General features: G+C 39.1%; 1 protein-coding gene across 6 annotated transcripts in view; it reads left to right on the top strand.

Annotated features, from left to right (window-relative positions):
* TPRG1 (tumor protein p63 regulated 1) overlaps positions 1–19301 on the top strand; it is a 365690-nt gene that overhangs the window by 336127 nt on the left and 10262 nt on the right. The gene's annotated exons all lie outside the window — the stretch shown is intronic.

Raw genomic sequence — 19301 nt, 5'->3', positions numbered from 1 at the left:
ATGGAAGACAACTTGATGATATCTTTTGTTGAGCACATTAACATAGAAAGCTTTGTCTTAACCCCTGTTAGGAATAAATAGAACAAACAGATACATTTTCCATCGACGAAATCAGCAATTAAGTGGCAGCTTTTATTAAGGGGCTACTGGTTTTCTTCGAAAGGAATAACATTTTATGAAGGAAATGTCTCTGAATGTTTCCAGGGCAGAGAAGTTTGGCTATGTTTTACTGTGGACTACTGCAGGTATAGAAGAGGTTTAGGAGGAGGCCATTTTGAAAAAGCTTTGCTGATGTCTTTTGAATGATGCAGGTTGAGACCCTCTCAAAATAGTTAGTACAGGTGCTGTTGGTGGAAAGTTATTTGAAAAGTTAACAGGATGGGAAACTTTTCTAAGATTGTGTGAGTGAATGCTGAGACAGTTGTAGTTTAGTTGAAAAATCTTTAGGTAGACCCATTTCTAAACCTAGGTCTGGCTTCAACAAATTATGGGAATTTAGGGAAATTGTCTTTCTGAATCATAGTTTCACCCATCCAACCAAACAGAAATAATAATGGGGATATGAGGACTACATGAGGTGATCTGTTTGTATGTAAAAATACTTGGTATATTTTAATAGAGTTTCTTTTATCTCTGAAATGGAGATAATAATCTATCTCTTCATAGGGCGATTCAGAGGATTAAATGAGAAAGCCATGCAATGCATCTACGAGGTGTTTGAAACTATAGTGCCAAAGGGAATAAGTATTAGCCGTCATTATTATCATCACTGTTACTATTTATGTGCCACACCAATGAGCGGATGTGATATTATTATGATAGCATTTTGGTTTTAGTTTTGACACTAATTTATGATTTAGGGGACTAAAAAGGTAGTATTTTATGCTACTTTAAAAATTATTATAAAAATATAAATATAGTAATATAAATTACTATAAAAAAATTAAAAGCATTTAGCACATGCTTTTATATGCTTATAACCCCATGACAATTCTTAATCTGAGAAGCCAAGGTTTTGTTTTAGTGATCTTGCCAATTATGTTTTATTTGCATAGTGCTTTGTTTATTGCAAAGAGCTTTGACAAATATTTATCTCATTAGCTCCTGAAAACAACCCTTAATATTAAGCAGGGAAACACTGATAAACCAACTGGGAGATGAACAAACGGAAGCTGGGGGCATTGTGTTTTGGTCAGTCACATAGAGAGTTGATGATGGTTCCAGTGGGCTCCTCCGGCTGCTACTGCAGAGGCATCCCAGAGCTCTGGGCAGGCTTCTACTTATCAATGGCTGACATTTCAGGTGAGCTCTGGGAGGACAGGTACTAAAACACAAATGCCTTCTAATTCTCCAGATGCCAAGCAGCATTCAAGCACATAGTAGGATTTGATAACTACTTTTTGAATTCACTTTTCAAACAATTTGAAAACATCTTCTGTGTTATTTCTTGATGATTCTAAATATAGGAATAAGATGTAATCTGTTTTAAAACTTTTTTGCAGCATCAGTGTAGGAACTCTAAAAAAGGCAGTTAAAACTTCTGCAGTTGCAGAATTTACACAGAATAGTAACAGTGATTATCTCTGGGTGGTGGGATTAAATGTAATTTTCTGAAGTTTCTGCTTTTTTTTTTTTTTTTTTTTTTTTTTGCTTATCTGTATGTTTTTTTCCTCCCATTAAATTTTATTTAAAAATAGTAATTACATTAGGTTATCAACAGTATCACACTTTGGAGCTAGTGAATATATTTTCCACATACTATTTTGGTGACCTTGAACAACTGCTTTGCCTCTCTGATTTTCAGTTTCCCTGTCTATGAAATGGAATAATAATAATAACACACAGCTAATAGGGCTGTGGGGAGATTAACAGAAATAACAGAAGGATCCTGGCATGTGATAGGTGCTCAGTTAATATATGGCTACCACCACTCTTACCTCTTCTTCCCTACCCTTCAAACTGATAGTAATTTGGGGCTAGAAAACAATTTCAGTGCTGGCTTTAACTTCTTTATGGAATAAGCCATACACTTTTGCAGAAAACAACTGAGCAAAAGCTTTAAGGTGACGAATTATCGTAAATCTCAGTTCTTTCCTACACATCCCTTAGTGACTGGCTCTTACAAGATTTTGTTATTAAATGCTAACTGGCAACGAGCAGAGGAGGCTGGCCAGATTATCCTACGAGGAAAGCTAGAAAGCATTGTTTAAAAAGGTGTGTTTGGAGGTGAGGGGAAGGATGAGAGGGGCTTCTGCAGGGTGTATTGGGGTACTTTCTGAGACAGGCCAAAATCCAGGCGTTCTGGGGTCCCACATGTGCTTGTTTTGGCCCTTGTTCGGATCACTCTGCTTAATAGGAACCGGCAACCTCTGTTTCAGAGCCTGGGCTCAGTTTAGACAGCTCTCTAATTGGTTTATGTCATTCATTAGGCATTTCTTTTCTTTAAAGTTGGCAACTTGATGCCAGATTGTGGGGAGAGATTCCGTACCACCCATGTCTGTTTTGTTGTTCCCCAGGTTATAAATGAGATGATGTGGAGGCTCCTCTGGCAGTGTCCTTAGCTTGGCTCCCAATTTCAACATTGTTAGAGTCCTGCTTTGTTTGGACTGGAGGCTCTCCCCTCCCACTTCCACTGTCACACAGCAGGAGCTGTGCTGGTGCAATGTGCCTGCCGGGCTAGCCACTTTCTTCTTTCCTCCTGCATTGAAAACTGAGGGCTTCCTGATCTGGGACCTGGATAACTAAAGGCTGTCTCACCCCTGAAGATGGATTGCCAGAGGGAAGGAGGGGAAAGGTGTGGCAGGAAAGGAGCAAAAAGTGCCAAGGATAGGTTTGCTACCCCACAGATTCCTTAAGCTCAGCAGGCTCAGGAATAAACTCACTTCCCCTCCCAAACTTGCACTGACTGTTCTGGTTAAGGGCACCAGTGTCTTCTCACTCATCAAGGATGAAAACCTCAGGACCACAAAATAGAAAGGTACATGGTGTAATTTTTCAAAGATATTTCCACCTAAAGATTAAGATTCTGTTGTCTTTGACTCACAAGTCTATCTCCTCCTTTTTATTCTCTTTGTCACTTCCCTGTTTCAGGTCCTCACAGTTCCTCCACACAGAGGCTCCTAACTGTTCTCCCTTACTTTTACTCTCCAAAATCCATCTTGTCTGTCAAGTTCTGATCATTTAATCATCACACGTCAAAGCCATGGCCCCATTCATGTCTCTTCCCTTATTAAAAGCTTGCCTCAGTCTGTAATTGTTTGCAAGATAAACTCTTGAGCCTAGTTTCCAGTATCTTCTACTACCTGTCTGCAATCTATCTGTCCAACCTTTTGGCCTGTTTCCCTGTGAACACTAAGTTTGAGCCACACTGGAACATTCAACACGCACCTATTCTTCTGCGTAAACTATATGAAGGGCTAAGATAAAAGCATAGTTGGATATAAAACATGTGAATGTCTCATTAGTTTACTTTTCTCCCCAGATGGTTATGCCCGTAGGAAACTGAATGGTGATTTTTGAAAATCAAAGTTTAAATTTCTGGAGAATGATAAAAGGGAAGAGATTAGGAATCAACTACTTAGATACCATATCACCTCTGCAGTGATATGGAAGATCCTATGGGGAAGTGGGGGAGGAAAAGCCAGCTCTTTCTTGGAGCTAATTCCAAATTATATAATAACCATATTTATGGCATAATATTGCCATATAAATCATATATAATGGTACAATTTGTGCTTGGGGCCCACTTTGCTTCTTGAGTGAAAGAAAACGAGCAAAGGTTGAACTGAAATGATCAATTAACGTTACTGAAACACTCATTAGTCTACAAGATTTCTGTGGGAGACTTACCTGTAAAAAAATGCTACCAGCTCCACTGTGTCCCCTTTAGAGAGATGGTAAGTGGGATGTGTATCACAGGGGGAAGTACACAGGTCTTGATTCAAATAGACCAATAGCAATTTGAAATAGGTTCTTTTAACATTAATTTCCTCATACATATAGCAAACACTATCTATAAGATTTCTATAATATTTGAAGACAATGAATATGAAGATATGTAGATAATGTTCCCTTTTCTGTGTCACCTTTAATTACACAACACAGTCACACACACACACACACACACATACACACACACACACACACAGAAACTGGTTAAAAATTTTAAGCTTTAGGACAATACTCATTATTTACCTCACCTAGGGTGAGAAGTAGAAAAACTCCCACACCTTCCCACATTCACGCCTTTGTTTTATGTGCTTCTATGTGGAATAATCTTTCCCCAATCTTTGAATGACCATTTCTTATGATACTTTTTCATGCCCTAGTTAAATCGCCACTTCTTTCAAAATTGACTCATCCTCAAATCAGATGTGAAATCTGCCCTCTGTAACGAGAGCTTCTCCCCTCAGTTTTCTCCTGTCTTTCTTAGAACCCATATCTTTCCTAGTAGACTGTGAGCAACCTGAATGCAGAGGCCTCTGATGAACAATGCCAAGGCTGTGTTTTGAACACAGTTCAGCTCAGTACACATTTGAATGAATAATATTGTTGCTAAGTTAGAGTTCAGTGCTTTACATCTTTTAAACTACATTGTCTCTGTGGCTTTAAATTCGATTCATTTTATTTAGTATTCATTTGTTAACATCAACTCTATTGGGTACTATTCAGATTGCAGAAAAAAAAAAAAAAGGCCTTGGTCTCTTTGACCCTTAAATTATTATGAAGGAGTCGCTTTAATATTCAGAGACTCATTTCTTCTCTGCTCTCTGTAGAAATGTGTGGGGATGTGGTAGTTGAAGGCTTCATTTGTATCCCAAGCATCTTTAGGGGATTGTATGTACGTGCAAATTTTAATTTAAATGATTGGACGTTCCCAAGGGTGAGTGATGTTGTGCTAGACATAATGCAGGATTAATTAAAGGCCGTGCTCAAACTTTGTCTTTCTGGCTCTTACAGTATTTTGGATAATGCTTACAATGCAAATAGAATTAATTAGCCACATAGTGAAAAGTTTTGCCACATACTAATTATGTTGTGAGGAAAGATGATTTACTTAGTTTCATTTTAAAATGATGCTTTAAAAAAAAACAAAAACATTTAGACTATTTCTTAAGCTTTGACTAGGATAGGAGTTCGTGTTTTTGTTTCTTGGTTTGTTTACCTATTTTGGGGCTTTATCTCCCTTAATTCAAGAACTATTTATAAAATGGAAGTACATTTCATGATGAGTTGGTAAGTCAATGCTGGTCTTACCAGGATAGAAGAAACACAATTTCTTTTGCTTTTGCCTTGAGCATTTAGCCTAAATAAGTCATCAGGAGAGTTTGTTCTCTGCCTTACAGTTCCTGATCAAAATCTTCTTTGTGAAAGATCAGGTGCCAAAAATGGAATTTAACTGTGAGTTGTATTTTCCATGCCTAATTTCTTCAAAAGTCAATTTGGAAAACCAACTCTTCACAATGTAGTTTAGCAGAAGCAGGTACGAAAAAGCTTAGAAATTAGGAATTATATTTGATGGTGAATTTCAGGTGAGTCAGCAATGTTGTAAATCACCAACACAGCTAATGTTGCTGTTAGCTAAATTGCAGAAATACAGCCAATTTCAATTATATAAATATATATACAATTATACACAGACATATACAATTATATAGAAATCTGTATATGGATGAACAGAAGGATGGGGTTTTCATGGCATATTCCATAGGAATTGGATCACTGTTGAAATATTGTTTCCCTTTTATGGCCACATGCTTTAATAAGGACACTGGAAAACTAGAACATGTTCAGAAGAAAGGAACTTGGCTGGTGAAGCAATTTTGACCTTGTCAAAAGAGGAGTGGTTGAAGAGCTGGGTGTCTGTTGTAGTTGCTGTTGCTTTTTAAAATAAATAAATGTAGAGTGACAGGGAGATTCTATGATAAAAATGTTGCATCACTGTAAACATTTGAATAATCTTCAAACAAACCTTATACTAGTCTGTTTTCTTAATAAAAATATTTTTTGAAGACTTAAGTTTTATAACCCCACTAAATGATAGAAACAGTGTCTGAATTGCAGCCTTTGGATTTTGCCCTTCATCACAATTCACTTATAAACCCTCTTTTTTTTTTTTTTTACCTGAGGCAGGATTTCACTCCCATGACCCAGGCAGAAGTGCAGTGGTGTTATCTCAGCTCACTGCAACCTCTGCCTCTTGGGTTCCAGTGATTCTCCCACCTCAGCCTCCTGAGTAGCTGGGACTACAGGTGTGTGCCACCACGCCCAGCTAATTTTTGTATTTTTAGTAGAGATAGGGTTTCACTATGTTGGCCAGGCTGGTCTTGAACTCCTGACCTCAAGTGATCTGCCTGCTTCAGCATCCCAAAGTGCTGGATTACAGCCATGAGCCACCATGCCTGGCCACTGATAAACCGTCTTCTGCTTAGATTCCTGTCTTGCAATCAGGTAAAAAAGGACCATGCCTTTCACTTCTCTTCAATACTCATGCCCTAGGTGAATACTTTAGATTACCCTTCTTTTGATCCCTATCTAGCCGTGCCCATCCCCGCAGCCTGAGGAGCCCTCAAGGCCAAGGATATTTGCCAATCCAGATGCTCTACTGCTCCTCCCACTCCCTCTGACCACTTGTTCTTAGGTGGGGTTACAATCACCTGGGAGCTCATTAGATGTAGAGTCCAGAATTTCAGGCCTACTCCAGACCAGGTGGATCAGATTCTGGAGTTTAAGAAAACCCCAGATGATTCAGATGCTCATTAGAGTTTCTCAAGCATTGTTCTAAACCATGCTCTGAGTGTCTGAAAACCTACAACTTCTTACCTGATGGCACTACATCTGCTTGCAGGGCTTGTGTGAGTTTTTCAAATGGGGCTGTCCTTCAAAGAGCATATCGTGCTGCCAATGGACATACACATAGGGCAGAATGGTGACCAAGAGGTTACCATTTGGGAAGAGGACTAGTGTATGGAACTTGGGAACACGGGCTTGTTGTTCTCACGTAGGCAAAGCCTGCCACACTAAGGGACAGAACTCTAGGATTGGGAGAAATGGAGGGAGGATCCCAGGTCTCTGTCTGAACTATCGCTCTGGGCCTGGGTGGAAATACAAAGCTCTGTGGTAGAAGTAAATCTTAAATAAAAACAAAATCATAAAACCCCAAACTCATATGTATGCAAAGCAATATTATTGCAACATGAAGATAAATCAAAAACTTCAAGTAAAACTTAACTCACTTACCCCAAAGCAAATATACACTGTGGAATGTAGGTGAATCAGCTCTATTTCAGGAAGCATTGAAATTTCTCAACTTTGTATATAGCTTAGTATTTTACACCATTTTCCTTCTCTGCCCGCCTAAATTTCTGATTTGACAGGTTGTGATGGGAGCCAAAACAGCTAACAGGAATGTAAAATAACTCAGAAAATTATATTCTTGTGATTTACTTTGTAGGGTTCTACTAAAGAAGTGCTTTAAACCAGTAATGAGACACAGCCTTTACGTACAGTCTTGCACTGGTTCAGCTAAGTATGTCTCCTATCTGTATTTTTCAGAGGAGGAAACGTATTGAGTATTAAAGTGACTTCTCCAAGGTTACCTCGTAATGCTGGTGCTGAGAATTGAACTCAGATCTGCATCCTCTGACCTCTCAGACTTCTTTTATTACATCAAAGTACTTCATCAGTAGCACGGGATTTTTGTGGTCTGAGTTTCACCTGTGGTCAGTAGAATATACTCACTTTGGCAGGGAAGGGGCCACTGAACTCTTGCAAAGCAATTTAAATGATTCACGAGGGCCATAACCTAGAGAGTGTGTGTGTGGAATTTTGCTTTGCCACATAACTTCCTGTATGAAATACCATAAATAAACTTCCTCAGGAAATGTCATGAGCTGAAAGAGAAAACAAATGAGTGTGTCATGTATCTTCTCTTGAAATTCGTTCCATTTCAAATTCCTCCAAAAGTGGGGAAAGCAGAACCTTCGGTACCCACCATTTTCCTGGGCAGACCCGTGGTTTCCTCAAGGGCCATGACAGCTGGGCCAGAAGTTTGTGTTAACTGGTCTAACTGCCCGTGTATATATTCCAGATCATCTACTCCCAACTTCTCTTAAGAGGAAATGGAAACAGGAGATTCTGAGATTTTTTTTTTTTTAGTTAGTTACTCTGTGCATGTTGAAACTTGGTTTTTAGGGTGCTCAAAAGTACTTCCTTTTAAGAGGGGAGACAAAAATTTACACAAACCTGAGGCCAGTGATTTGCCAAATGTACCAATTTATAATGAAGGGAGTTGCCTCAAAATGTTTCCTTTATTGTGTAGCATTTTTCTTGGTAACTTTGTAAGAGAAGCTCTTTCCTCTGTCTACCTGGCAACCTCTTGGCACGGAAAGCCTTCAATATAGATGTGACATGCCAGCATCTGCAGCAAAACACTTTCAAAGCAAACCACATACTATACACATGGAAACGTACAACCCTTTCTATCCTGGGCATTGCTCGAAATATCTGTTATGTACCCCTCAAAATTGAAGGATTTCTCTTATCTCCCTCAAACAAACAGGAAACACTTTAAAATCTCATTTTTAAACAATACAACTCAGAAATATAGACTAATGAAAAACAAAAGCAGCTGGAGCCAGATCACTCTGTTCTGAGGAATGGGCATTTTTGTTTTATTTTGAGTTGTGTGTGTGTGTGTGTTTTGTTTGTTTGTTTGTTTGTTTGTTTTACAGTAAAGACCATGGGTCTACTCATGTCCGACCTGTTTGACCATGAACTGCAAAATGGATATTATGGGGGCCATGAACATGATTTAGACATCGATCCTGTTCTTGATCAGCTCACAGTTCATTTGATGATGTAACATAAGTATATAGAATAATTTCATATTGATGAAGTTATCACAAATGTTTTAAGACAGGCTCAGCAAGTCGAATGGTTTGGATGGAGCTGTGAGGGGCTGTGGTTTTGAATACTGGAAATGCATGCTAGAATTCTACTCAAAAGGCCTTGCGTATCTGGCTGAGAAAGTGTTTCTGAATTTGGTAGGCAACTGGAAGCCACTTTAGTTTTTTGAGCTAGTTGGAGCGGCACTGTGGAGCAAGGTAGAGAGTAGATTAGATTAGGTGAAGAGAGACCACACATAAAAAAGTAAGCTCTATAATGATTCTCTTCGTGTACGCTCACTGGGAAAACAAACAATTGGTTACTATAAATGCTTCTTTTCTCCATTGTCCTGTATAGCCATAGGATACCGTGGGATTATCACAGGATGTGGAATCAAGAGACCTAAAATCTAGTGCCTGATCCAGCACCTACTATTTAATGTCTTTAGACCTCACTTTCCTCATCTGTAAAACAGAGATTCTGAAACTATCTTGTGAGCTTGTGGTAAGAACTAGACATAATGTATGTAGATGTCTTAGCGCATTGCCTGGAACATTTAGTCCTCGCTCTTAAGACAGATGATGCATCTTAAATATGCAGGTTATCATTTCCATGTAAAAATAATAGGTGCTCATTATGGAAAGTAAGAATTTTTAAAAGAAGAAAAAGAGTTGTGTCAATAGTGTTTAAGTTCTATTGTGTCTTTTTCAATCCTGTTATATGCTTCGCACTCAGGTTTAGTGCCAGGGTAATGAACTGGAAAGAAAGCAGTCTTAATGTTATCCTTCTTAAGATTTTACTCTTTCTCTTGCCAGATTTGCTTTGCTGTTTGTAGGAAGAAGAACCAGAGTTAGACCAGATAAGCTCCAGATCCCTGCATCTGGCTTTTCACTTTCATCACTGAAGATATATTCCTGGTCCAGACCTAGAATCTGAGCACTGCTAGGAGTAGGCAACTTCTGCCAGCAATGCCAGTAAATGTCCCCTTTGTTAACCAGCCCTCAGATATCCTCAACATTCCTACTTTACCAGTAGAGCTCATGTTTCTTGACCAGAAATCCAGGTCAGAGTTCTACCTTTGGGTCAGAAATATCTGGTTGCAAATCCTGGCTTTCACTAGCTCTGTGCCTTTAGAATTTTCATAATTCCTTTCTAGTTTCCAGGTATCAATAATTTATGAAGAACAAGGAGATAATGGATGACAAAATGTTTGTGTGCTGGGCGCGGTGGCTCACGCCTGTAATCCCAGCTATTTGGGAGGCTGAGGCAGGAGAATTACTTGAACCTGGGAGGGAGAGGTTGCAGTGAGCCGAGATTGTGCCACTGCACTCCAGCCTGGGTGACAGAGTGAGACTCCATCTCAAAAAAAAAAAAAACAAAAAACAAAAAACAAACAAACAAAAAAACCCACAAACGTTTCTGTGCTGAAAGACTTTCCAGCTAGCAAATATTGAATGCCTAGTAGGCACTGTTAGAGGCTTCACATTTGAAATTATATTTAACACTTTATAGTATGTTTTTGAGAAAAATACAACTAATTCCACTTAACAGAAAATTAAGGTGCAGCAAGATTGGTAAACCTGCTAATCTTGCTGCAATGATGGCAACCATCACTGAATCTGTTGAAGATAAAGGTTGTATTTCATGTAATGTTTTCTTCCCTTTTTTCTTCTGCCATTATAACCATTACCACCCCATCTTTGATTTTATCCTCTTTTGTGTTTGCCTCTAGTCTTCTTAGTGACACCCAGCAGGAGGCTGACAGAGAGCAAGGCCCAGCCCCACTCTTGGCCTGGAGACCAAGGAAGGCATCCAGCTTAGCCACGGGTTCCATTCATCTCTGAACACACCATGCCTCTTCCTTCTCTAGTTTTGCATCTGGCAGTTAGAGACACATTTTTTCAGTTAATTAAACCACACCCTACTGACTCCTCAGTGACTCTTCACTAGCTTCCATGTTAGAATTAGGCTGCTCCGGACCATGCACTTTTCTATTGAATCACAGCACCCTCCCCTGCAACCTCTACCAATTTCTGTAGATTTCTTCTGGGCTGTCTGACTTCACCCTGCTTACTCACATGTAGCTCAACTGGACATAATTACAATCACCACAAACACACAAATTGTGGCACATAGCACATATAAAATTTTTTTTATGTGGATCTTTGTTCTTGTGATTTCCTGCCTTCAGTGTACTTAATGCTATTTTCTTGTCAAAAGTCTTATATCCATCAAACCCCAGCTAAAAGGCCCCCTACTTTCTAAAATCATTAGACTGCTCTGAGTTTCTTGAAGGCTTGTTATATCTCTTTCGAGGTCCTTGCATGCACTTGGTACAGAGTTGAAGATCAGTAAAGATGTTTTGAATGAATGAAGCCTTTTTTTGATACCTTTTGTGAGAGATTGTTCCTTCCTCTGAATCTTCATCACAATTGTATCCAGAGCAATTTCTCTGAACTTTATGGAGGATTTCTATCAGGGATTTACTTAAAATGTTCCCACTTAAAGTAATTGTTCGATTTTGAGGGAGTTACACCCTAAAATGTTTGAAGGATAGATCAGGGTATGAGGCTCTGTGTACAGAATATGACAATGCCAGTGTCTGCCAAAGTATGACTCTAGCAATGACAACATTTTATGTCATCCTCATCAGTGGAAAGAAAGTTATCGCTTTTAATCCTAGGATGACATTTGTTTCCTTCTGACAGACATGGACTTCAAATAGGCCATTTAGATGCTCACAACTTAAAGTAGCATCCGGTTTCTTTTCCTTTATTCAAAAGCTATTTATTGTCAACTTCATTGGATAAGCTTTCCATTTAAATGGCATCTGAGAAAACACAACTTTTTCTAATAACTTGTTGCATTTTCCTGAGAATAAATGGCCTGATAAAGAGGATATTTTTATCATTTGCCCATGATCCCAATAATAATATGTTCCTTGTTTTCCTGTCAATAGAAGTTTAAAAAAAAAAATTAGGAAAAGAGCAGCTAAAGTCAGGAATGTTGATAGCAGCAAGAAATGGCAGCCTGATGGTGATGGAAGAGACAGCTGACATAAGAACCAATAAACTTAGCAGTCAAGAATCTTTTAGAGCTTTAGGCAAACAGTCTGACTCTTCATATACAACAGCTGGCTTTCCTAAAGGGAAGCAGTATAGGAATGCATTATCATGGTTTTGAGTATTAATTTGGGTAACATTTAGATTTCTGTCTATATTTGGCGAATTTAAGGGGTCAAGGACACAGGACATAAATGATGAATAATAAATCCTTTCTAGGTCTTAAAATCTGGTGTTTTTTTTGTTAACTTTTATTAATTAAAAATAGCTATTTTTAGTATAATCTGTTTAAGAAAATAAGTATGTAAGTTTGAGAATGACTTTCATCCAAATTCACTGGAGAAAAAAATATTTCTCTGTGTTATTTAAGTGAAACCCAAATGTTGGTAATCCTCTGCTCTGATGGGTCAAACATGTTAGATTTGTGTAGAGTTGGAGTGTCCTCTAGACACTAATCCAGTGCCTTCTTTATTTTATAAGGATGGAATTGGCACATCTAGAAAAGTGCCCAGTCTAAACCACAAAGAAAGTGACTATAAATGCAAGAATTTGAACCACATTTTTTTTGACTACCAGCCCAGAGATCTTACTACCATAACATGTAACATTCTAAAAATGGAATAATATGACATTCAAATTGACAGGCATCCTATCTTAGTCCGTAAACTCATTCCTTCACCTTCATTAAACAAAAGTTCATTAAGTGGTTTCTATGTAACTGGCATTGTAAGCAGCCATGTTTATTTTAGCATAAATATTTACTGCACAAACACATATATATTCCAACATTGTGAGTCATGAAATCTTAAATTGGACCTTTGGTTTGGAAACTTTGTCTTCCTCTCTTCAGCCATGAACATGACCACCTCTAGGACAAGCACATTTAAACTTTCCCAAGCAGATAAACATCTCTTTTAAGGACTTGGGAGATTCCATGACCATTTTTGGTAACCCTTTTTATAATTATTCACTCTCACTTGATCTAAATTCTGCTTTTGATTTAACCTCAAGTCTTTTCTGCAGGTTAAGATCACTGTTTTTCACCTTTTAGGAGAATGGTCAAGTCTTTGTAGTCTTCTGAGAATTTCTCGTATTCATTAAGTTATCCCTTGGGTTATCTCTTGGTTTTTTTGTTTAACCAGCATAACACAAATTATTCTGGTCTTTCAGCATAGATCTTAATATATTGGGGGTAGAAAAGGACCTTATAAATGATCCAGTTTTAACTACCTGATATTACAGATGGATCCCTGGAGCCCAGAGAAGTAAAAGGTTCAAATTACCCAGTTGAATAGTGGAAGATCCATCTTTTGAACCCAGACCTTCTAATTCTCACTCAAGGTTTTTACAATGGCACCACAATGCCCCTGAATCCTTTCTTTATGAACATTGCCGATCTGCTTTATTTATTACTGACCTCTGCCTCAAGTAATATAACCCATAGAATTTCGTGGTTACCCTTGCCAGTAAGTGGTTAATCTCATTGAGCTAAAGGCCCTGGAAACTTCTGGGAGGGAGCCAGGTGAGCAAAGAGAGCAGATAAAGGCAGCACCTGCCCATGGGTTTGGAACAGCCTGGGGACATGGAGAGAATGTAAACACATTCTGCAAATCTTATTGTCTGACTCTGTGCCAGCGTCTTTTGGGTTCTTGTCATGGAAAATATTTCCTCTGAGGTCATTCAATGAGCAAAGGAGCATTGAATACCCTCCAGGGTGCCAACTCTGTCTCTGCTTTTGTCCAGATTAAATAAGCAAGAGACTAACATTTCATGGGCCTAGAAGGTTGCCTTTCAACAATACATTCTCTAAGGTGGGGGAAAAGGAGACATTAAGAAAATAGATCATGTTGTTCTGAATTGCTCTCTCCCCCTCGCATGCCCGCCTCCTCCCACTCACAGCCTCCCTCTGTTTGCTCACCCATACTTACAAGCACACGCCCTGCGTTTAGAGCAAGAGTTAATGTCTGTGCTTCCTCATAAATCTCGGTTTGGTGCCTCCAGCTATGTTTTTAATTCTGTGGTGGAGCTTTGAGATTTGAGATGAGTAGAAAGGAGGGGCGGCTGATGGAGGTAGTAACAAAAGCTGCCATCTCTCCTTCTAGGGAGCTAGGCGTCCTCATTCAGTTCTGCTGACAGGTAGGTTAGTCCCTTAACAGAGACTCTTTGGAGGCCAGGGTAGAAGGAGAGTGAGGAGTCCAGGGAGAGGAAGCCAGCTATGTTGCCCTATGCAAGAGGGCATGTGGCTTCTCCCTGAAGAAAGAAGAATGCACGGAATGAGTATATTAACTCAGACTGAGTACTAACTGGCATATTTTCTAGCTCAGTTAAAAACGACTTAGAGGAGAGGAGTCCTTCCTGTCAAAAATAATTTATTCTCTTACAAAGTTGGTTATCAAAGAATGTTTTTCCTTCTTCCAACCTGCAGCCACTTTTTGTGTTGTTAAGCCCTATTTGTTTTTCACCACTGTGTGCTTTGCCGCTAGTACGAGCAGTTTCTACTGTGTAAAGCTCACCCCTTCAGCATGTCTTTGCTGTTCTTTGTGTAGAAAGTAAAACTTCTATTGGTCTGCTATGATGATTTAAAGTAGTAATTGCTCTGCTCTTCTATCCTGCCAACAACGGTGTTTGAGTAGAATTCTGAATCTGAGTCGCTGAGTGAAACTTGTAATTAACATGACTAAAGTAAGAACTGCGATCTTTGAAAACTCTAGTCTCAGTTACATATCTCTAAAATAAAAGAATTAGAATCTGACCTCTCCAAAAGGCCTTCCAACTCAGATAGCTTAGAATCCTAAAAATCCGTGACTATTACAAACCTTCTTCCGCCAAGTCCATATGGGACCCTTCCCCTGCCTCTGCCTCTTTCTGGGAGGCTTTGGAACTTACTAGAAGTAGAGTACATTGCCCTTCTTACTTCCACTACTGTGGGAATGGAGGCCAGATCCAGCTGGTTTCCTTGAGGATAGAAAGTGGGAAAAATTGTAATAAGTGATCCTCTATTTCTATAATGAGACTTGCAAGTTTCTATTTGTGCTTTTTGAAGTCTGGGAACAAATTGATAGTAAAATCGGCTCATGGATTGTCAGATCATGGACTTACAGAGTTCAGGCACTGAGTCTTATTCATTTCTGTATACCCTGCATAGAGACTGTGCTAAGGAAATGATGGAAATGAAAATAGAGAACTTTGGAATGTTTTAGAGAATCAGCTCTGAGGTGATTTAAAAGATTATTTTTAACCCATCAGAAAATATAATTAAGAAGTTAGGCTTATTCAGACTGAAGAAAAGAGAATTGAAGAGCTTGTTTAAGCTATCTGAATGGAAGTATTTCTGATGGATTTAAATTCAAGCAGAAATCTTACACATGAAAACATTGATGGAAGGCAGAAGCTGAACACAAAAGAAGCATCCTTGGACCCAGACACAGGTAGAGGAAGAGGGTTCAATAGGTGAAGACAAACATAAAACATCCCAACACTTCCTCTGTGCTAGAGATTTGCTTCTCTGGTTTTGTTTATGTCCAGTGATTCCAGTGTTTTTCCTCTCCCTGTCCCTTTTTTAAATTACATTTCACTAGTGGTTCTTGACTTGATGATCTGATTAAATCTGGTCATATTCTTTAACTTATTTCCTGTAACTACATCTATGTCCTCAAAAATAGCTCAAAATTACTATATGGGTTAAATAAAAGAACAAATATAAGATCTCTAACAGTACAGAGTGGGTAGTATGGTACAGAGTAGACACTCGATATACACTAGTGGGACAGTGCCTTATAGAAACAAAACTTTTTATCATTCATTATCCTCTTGTTTTTCACAAAATTATTGTGACCTAAAGATCAGAAAGGTGGTGTGAAATGCCCAAAGACACAGAGCTAGTGAAAGTCATGATTTACACCGAGTATGATTACAGAAAGAAAACTTCCAAATACTTATTTTCTTGATTATTTGGTGTTGGCAATCTTTACTTAGGACTTTAATTAACCCATCATAGCAGCTCAGTGAGAAAGTCCCAGTCTTCTTCTTTTTTCTTTTCTTTTTTTTTTTTTTTTGCGACAGAGTTCTGCTCTGTTGCCCAGGCTGAAGTGCAGTGGCATGATCTCGGCTCACTGCAACCACTGCCTCCTGGGTTCAAGTGATTCTCCTGCCTCGGCCTCCCAAGTAGGTAGGATTACAGGCTCCTGCCACCACACCCAGCTAATTTTTGTATTTTTAGTAGAGACAGGGGTTTCACCAAGTTGACCAGGCTGGTCTCGAACTCCTGACCTCAGGTGATCCACCCGCCTCAGCCTCCCAAAGTGCTGGGATTATAGGCATGAGCCACCGCACCTGGCCAAAGACCCAGTCTTCTTACCCTGACAACTTAACTTGTTTGTAATTGTCTCCTTCACGTCCAGTGCTTCCTTATTTTCCTATAGTCTCAAAATTGCTCATATTGAGTATATTTAAGAATGCATAGTTGGCTTTGAGACAGAGGTTTTCTTCTGATAACTGACCGGATCCCTAGGCAGGCTTTTCCACCCATGAATGATGGCAGCCTCCTCAGAGCAATTCTTTTAACTTTGTGTCTATTGGAAATAAGGCAATGTTATGCAATAGCAGGGCTTTAGCTTTGAATATATTTCGTACCTTAGCCCAGAATAGTGAAAAGACCCCTGAATGAGGTCTCAGGAAACCAGGACTCTTGCCAGCTCATCCCTGTCCTGTAGTGATGCTTTGGGAAAGTTCTGGTACTTTCTGAGTCTTAGTTTTTTCCATCTACAGAAAGGAAGCACTAGGCTATGGCTTCCAAGAGCCCTTCTAGCTCTGACACCTTATCTGCAATTCCACCGAGAAATAGCTTTTCCATGTTTGTAGAATGTTGTGGTAGGTCCTGAAAGCCCCTTGGAATGATAGGATAGTACTTGGTGTGACCTTTGCAGTAGAGGACTTGTTCTGCTCAGTGGGGCTAATTAGATGCTTCTAAACTAGAGAATTCATACCCCAAGACCGCTTATGGATGTTGTGTGTACCCAGCCAGATGATTGTTACTGGCGTCATGACCGTAGCTGCCTCCACTCTTCACACAGTGACTGAGGTCACGGAATGTCTCAATATAGAGACACTCTAGAGAAGAGATGAGGAAGTCATATTTTTTCTAAATATGGGAAGACATATTCAGAAGATTCAGAAAGAGAAATGATTCAGATTCAGAAAGAAATTCAGAAAGAGAAATAAGCTTGCCCATCGTCGCGTAACATTAAGTGTCAAAATCGAGACTGTATCACAGGACTCCTGGACATCCAGCTCACCTCACTTTTACTCCACTCTGTTACCTGCCAGGATTTCTTTCATGTGACTACAAGTTACTATTAAAAAAAAGTATTTCTGGTCATAAAGGCACCTGCAGTCTCCACGACTGTTCTAATGGTGTTTGACAAAAAAGAAGATGATAGTCTTTCATAGCACTCTGATACGAACGGCTCTGCTGGATGGCCTGAGAAACCCCACCCTTGGAGAGATAACTTAGCTTTAGATTAATCTTCCTAGTTTTCACCTCTGGAGCTCAGGAAAGAAGGTTGGTTGAACTTGTATATTTGGAAGTGTACAACATCTCTGAGAAAGGTCCTTGTTATACTCAGATTGACTGGTTATTTAGAAATAGGGTCGCTCGTGAATTTCATGCTCAAACTTAATCTGAGGTTTCCCTAAGGTAGAAGAATATAATGTGTACTTATTAAGCAAGCTCTCTTGGCAGATTTTCATCCCCTTTGGATAAAAGCAAAATTGCACCCAGCACATAAATTGACATATGAAGCAGTAAATAATTCCATTGTGCAAGTTGTTTTAATGGACTCAATCCAGAATGCTCTATTAACCAGCACACATAGAATATTCATTGAGTTTAGAGTTTATTGTCAGGCCAGAAAAATAAGTGCTGGGGGATAATAAATGCCAGCATGCCAGCTGAGAAGGAGAGGGAGAAAGAAAATTTTAGAGGTATATTTATTTATCTTCTATTTTTCTATTCTTCTCAATATTTTTATTTCCTCTGGTTTTTTTTTTCCCCTATATTCTTTTTTTGTTTGTTTGTTTGGTTTCTTTTTTTTTTTTTTTTCTTCTTGGGCAAAGGATTAAGTACAAAAAGAAAGGAGGGTATCAGTTTTCAAATATAATCATCAAAAATCTGAGAACTAGCCAGCAGAACATTTCAGGGACTTTTCTTTCTTTCCTTTTGTGAGAAAAGTTAAGGTATTAACCAATTGGGGAGTGGAGTGTTATATGCATTTGTATGAAATTGTGCTTATACAATCTCCACATGGATAAACACTCAGAAACCATAACAGCATTCCCGAAGGAATCCTTCCTTAATACAGGAAGTGGCAGTTTTGTGGAGGCACCACAATTAAGCTCTGGTTTTTCATTCCAGAAATCCCAGGATTTAATTTTTAGACAAAATGAGACATCTGTGATGTTCCATAGGCAACTTAGTTTCCAAGCTTGTCGAATGCAAGGTACCTGAGTTTGGCTTAACCTCCGGGCATCTCTTTGCATTCAGAGATATCTAAAACCACAAATCATAAATTCTGATGGACACATGCGAAAGAGGCCTCAGAAACACGGTTTTGTTATTCAGTGTGGCTGCAACTCCTCTGCCATGAGTCCTCTCCCTGTTGTCTCAAGCTTACTTTCTCTTGCTCTGCACTTAGGTTCACTAAATGACCAGGCCTGGGTTATGCGAGTGACTTCCTCCCACATCTTGTCGATTAAGACTGTGAACTTAACAGGAAGGGGCAGGCACAGTCTTTCTACAAGCTTTGACACGTTTGTTGCTGCAATTTCACTGAATGGAATGTGTGCAGAGAATAGAGGACAATGAGATTCAGAATCTGAAGTCGCAGAACATTTTGAGTTGGTCATCATCTCCCTCAAAAATCATGTATGTTCTACCATGCGAGAAGCCCCATGTCTTTTCTTAGTCAGTTCTTGCTTTTGTGGAAACTGTTATTGTCATGGCATCTCCTTTCTTCTAGAAACTGTCTCCCATCTGAACTGTTCCGTTACTGTTCACCTCTTTGATACCTCGTCTCTTTCTCTCTTAATTCTTACCATCAGAATCTTGGCGTGACGTCAATATCCGTATTTCCAGCTCTGGCCACTGTTCTGAGTATCAGACTCACATTTCCAAGTAGGTGTTTCCCACATAGAATTCCTCCAAACACCTGGAATTTCCTATGTTTAAAACCAAATTCACCTTTTTCTTCTCACCCCCTAAAATCCTTTGAACAGTTTAACTAGCTGGGAGTTAAGCCACTTAGCAGCAATATGAAGGCGGACTGATGTATTACATTCCATTTTTTATCTTTTTTT

This window comes from Macaca mulatta, chromosome 2 (assembly GCF_049350105.2).
Source record: "Macaca mulatta isolate MMU2019108-1 chromosome 2, T2T-MMU8v2.0, whole genome shotgun sequence".
Taxonomy (NCBI): domain Eukaryota; kingdom Metazoa; phylum Chordata; class Mammalia; order Primates; family Cercopithecidae; genus Macaca; species Macaca mulatta.
Note: the sequence above shows the minus strand (reverse complement) of the source record. Positions and strands in the feature narration are given on the sequence as shown.